The sequence below is a fragment of the Equus przewalskii genome, chromosome 29, assembly GCF_037783145.1.
Source record: "Equus przewalskii isolate Varuska chromosome 29, EquPr2, whole genome shotgun sequence".
Lineage (NCBI taxonomy): Eukaryota > Metazoa > Chordata > Mammalia > Perissodactyla > Equidae > Equus > Equus przewalskii.
Genome location: NC_091859.1, coordinates 987,764 through 992,533, shown reverse-complemented (window position 1 = coordinate 992,533; position 4,770 = coordinate 987,764).

The following is a 4,770-nucleotide window of genomic DNA, read 5'->3' as shown; positions in this document are numbered from 1 at the left end:
CTTTTTAAAATGGATTTTTTCTAAGTTAAAAAAACCCAAACAAAGCAAAAGGCATCTGTTTCTTCACTACTACAATCTGAAAAGCAATTCGGGTTTGACAACCACTTAATTGCCCCCTGAAGCTAGAAAACAAGTTATTCTATTTAAGTCCGCCTTGAAAATGTAATATTTGCAAAACTCAAAATCTTCCCGTCCAGGTAATCATTCTTTACCTCAAATTCACTATCAGCTTTAACTACTGTCATTCTAATTCTCTCACCCCAAAAGTTTGACTCGTACATGTCTCATAAAATACAGAATGTGAACATGTGTGCTTGGTTGACCTCATATTCACAGATAAACAACTTAAACCCTGGACTATGAGCAATGGTCATCAGTTCCCCATCTCTAAGCTCTAACTATAAAGGAAGGCTAGTTCCCTGGCTGTATGTGCACTGGTCACAGAGCACTCAATAAATTAGTAAAATTAACAGAGGTCATGATGAGCAGAACGTGTTTTAAATTTATAAGACCATCCAGAAACAATTATTAAAATCATGTAAACTTGTGCTCAACTTGCTCTCTGAATTATTTTCATTAAAAGTCAAATATAAACGAATTTGCCGTTCTGGGTACACATATTTAACTGTGTCACAGTACTTGTGCTAAGCTATAGCCTTGACAGTGCAGAGAAGCGCCTATAAAGTGTCGAGGACTACAGTGACCCCAGTAGGAAAATATGCCAAGAGAATGAGCCCAACCAAGAATCACATGGGTGTGAAAGAGCTTGGGCTTGCACGCGCTTCTTTGCCAAGCCTATTTCCACAGGGGATAGAAACCAACGATTTGATTTGACTTCCCCAGACACTACACTTACTCTTTAAGCTTGATTTATGAAAAACAGAACATATCTTAAGAGTCAGTTAATTAAATCCTAGTTTCAGACCTGTCACCACCGGATTTAACTTTCTTTAAAGAAGCATGATTCTGGTTTGTTTTTGGGAAATCGGTCAGTTGACTGAGGATGGAATTTGACTTGGGGTAGAAGGTGCTTCCAGGGAACTGAAAATTTATAAAGGCCAAATATAAATTAAAACATTTATATGTAAGAGATACAGACAAACACTAAATTAACAATGGTTACTTCTAAAGAGGGATGTGGAATGGTGGAGGAAGGGAGATCTGAAAAGGGACCTTCATTTTTTACTCTAAAGGCACGGCTCAGACAAGTTTCAACTTTTGGCAGCATGAAGCGTTATGTAACTACTTAGAGTTGTATAAAGACTTGTTTTAGTTTATGCTGTACTCTTTCCCTATCAACCTGTACTTTCCCTTTTCCCTCAAATGAAACTTGTTCTGAATAAAGAATCTGCTCAAGTTAACTCCTGAACTTTATATATTAGTCAGTCAACAGCAGGCCCAAAGTAATGTTACTTCATATGAATTGTAAGCAGATACTTTTCTAATTTCAATTCACGTGCTTACAGGAGACCCTGATTTTCTCTAAGGTCAGCACTGGTTTGCATTTAAATTCTGATTCTAATGAAATCCACCTTAATTGACCAGGTTCCTTTTGGGACGGTTTCATGGAGTCAGAGGTTATTTAAAAAGGGAAAATATACCCAAAGAGCAGTGGGAGAAAATAAAATGAAAAAGAGCTCCTAAACATGTTGGTAAGAGAAAAAAGCAAGTTGCGAAACATACGCATAGTAAGACACGATTTATGCCAAAATTTAAAACGCACAAAACTATCTATTTCTCTAGGTAAACATTCAGGTATATAAATGCATAGCAAAAAGGTAATTGAAGACTATCTACTACAGAGTAATACTTATTATTTGGGACAGGTACCCAAGGGGCACTTCCACAATATCTATATTTTTAATTCTTTTTCCTAGTATATATTCTTGCTTAAATACAAAATGAAGAACTTTCATATTTCTAGGAAGTACTACATGTGATGGCTTTCTTAAAATAGCTTGCTACCGAAGATATAGTTTAGCAAATACAGCTGTTGCCTCTTTTTCAACATTATCAGACTTTATCCCCACTGTCTCTCACCTTTCTCTCACTGCTTTACACAAGTTCAAATTTAAGGAAATCGTATTAGCTTTTTCTTGAGTATTTGATAATGAAGGGACCATAGTTACCAGAAATATCAAAATCAAGGTGAGAACCAATATAGTGGGAACAAAGGAATCAAGTAGGCAGGCCCCTTTTTGGGCTTTAAGGTGGTGCATCTGGAAGCAAGTGAAGGCTTCTCAAGAGGACAGACGCTTTAGAAGTAAGCTTTGTGCTGGGTGTGCCACGTCACATTAACTTGCCATGTTCATTCTCCACTGCAGAGAACATTCTGCAGCAGAGAGGGTAACACTCAAAAGCACACGCAGCTTCTCAGAAGAGATGGTCTAAATCTCAGCACAAGCAGTGCTAAAGGTCTATCAAAGTGATATTTGTTGAGAAGTGAAGCACTTTTGCTTAAAATTGGAAACTCTTAAAGAGTATTTCTAAATTTTTTCACTACATATGATTAATATTAAAATACTTACATTTAGGAAAATTAGCTCATAAGTGTGATTAACTTGTTTTCTTGAAAAGGACAAAGCCATCGAAGTCAGACATATGTGCAACATGAATTTTGGTCCACAAGACCAAATATATTCCCGTTTTAGCTGAGTAAAAATTACAGAATAGCAACATACTAGAATCAATGCTTCTCATGAAATCAAGTAAACATGTATGTTCAATGAATCCTAGCTTTTAATTATTAAAATCTAAGTAATGCATTTTGTAATTTAGAAAAGAATACTTAAGGATCTACTCAGCCTCTACCATCGTTAAACATTATTGTGAAGTTCCTGCAGGTCACTACTATTTACACCATTTTCTAGAAGATCTCAACATCTTAAACAGTCACAAATTAAATATTCTCTCTTTGTAACACTATAAAGAAAACTCTGAAAACCATAATGGCAAGTAGATATCAAAAGATAAATTTCAAAAGTTAAAGGCACAGATTAAACCACTTCTACAGTTAATGTAAGTGGTTAATTATAAGGGTAAATTATATTATCTGGAGATACTATAAGATGAATGATCTAGACTCCTTGGAGCACTTACAACATAGAAAATTGAAAATTATGTATTAAAAAATAAATGGTATCACAATTTTTTAAAATGTTCTAAATATTTGGCACAACCCTTTACCTGCCTCATGTAGAAACTATCTGATAAAAGTAACATTTTTCAAAATGATTTAAAAAACTGTCAGGTTGTAGAGTTTCCTATCTACCTGACTTCCATTCTACTCCTCACTACCCTCCTTCTCTAGTTCCCAAATTTTACTTTTTCTTACTGAAAATCTAAAAATAAAATATTCTTCTTTCTTACTTTAATGCCAAATAAAAAGTAATCACTAATAATACATGGCTAATATTAAAAGAAATTCAATTTAGCAGTAAGATCCATAGCTTTAGGGTATTTTCAGGAGATATCACCAGAACAAAACAAATTCAAACGCTCATACTTCATACAATAAAGTGATGCTTTTTTCTTTTCAGATTACTGTTTACCCCAAAAAGTTGCTGTAATATACATCTTTGAAAACAATAATCTTCCTCTATAATCATAAATCAAAACAAGGAGAATACCCACCATCATTACAGAAACAATGTATACTTTTAACATAATATTCAGATGTTTTTAATGACTATCTTAAACCAATTTTTAATTATATTTACTAACTGTATACACTTACTAGCTGAAAAATACATTGGTTCTACCTACCTACTACTTTAATACACAACACAGTAACTTGTGTCTTTTTCCTAATAGCACAATTATAAGGGCAAGAACACAAAGGATATTAGGAGGTGAAGAAAGTTAGAAAAATTCCCTTGGCCTTGGTTTATCACGTCTGCATCTTCCCTTTGAATACACACTGCAACTGACTGGTCTTGTCATCACCTTTTAACTCATTCCTACCTAAAGACCTTTTGGGCTTCAGAGCAAGGACCAGGATATCATATTATCTATTGTTGCTACTGAATTAGCTTAAATTACAGGTTAAAAAAAGAAGAATGAAATGCTTGAGGTTAAGAAAGATACTCAGAAAGCAAGGGAGAGTAAAGAAAAAAAATACGCACAGCGGTTGTACCCCACCAATAATTACCTGGCAACTTGAGCAGGGCTTCCTATCTGGACTTTACATCATTAATATAGGGTCCAACATTGAGAGCACAACTCTCCAATTATCATGCTTTATGACTTTATTTTTTGGAATAAAGCTCAATTTCATCTCTAATTAGTTTAAAAAACATATTTCACTCCAAGGGAGAAGAGTTATTTTCCATCTACTTCTACAACAGTAGAAATGGCAAGGGTTTCTTTACTATCTCCAAAGGAACCAGGAGGGTGAAAGCAGTTTTTCCTGATTCTGTCCTCATGACTCCCCTGCCTCCCTCCACCTCCTGTATAAACATTAACTTCACAGGAAACTGAGAGACTGCACAGCAAAGTCATCCCACAAAAGAAGACAATTTCAGCTTATCTCCCTGCTCCTCCCACTCCCCTTCCCCAAACACACATAACAGAGGGGTCAGTGTGTTGAGTTCGGCAAGGGCGATAATTAAATAGGATAAAGTGAGGGCTCACAGAACACTTAATATTAAGTTAAAATTCTAACATCATAACATCAAGGCGTCAATTCATTCAACTTCTACTCCATTTAGGAAAATTTAGCTTAAAAATATGGTAGTACTGCTTTAGTAACTATAACCTCTTCATAGCCTC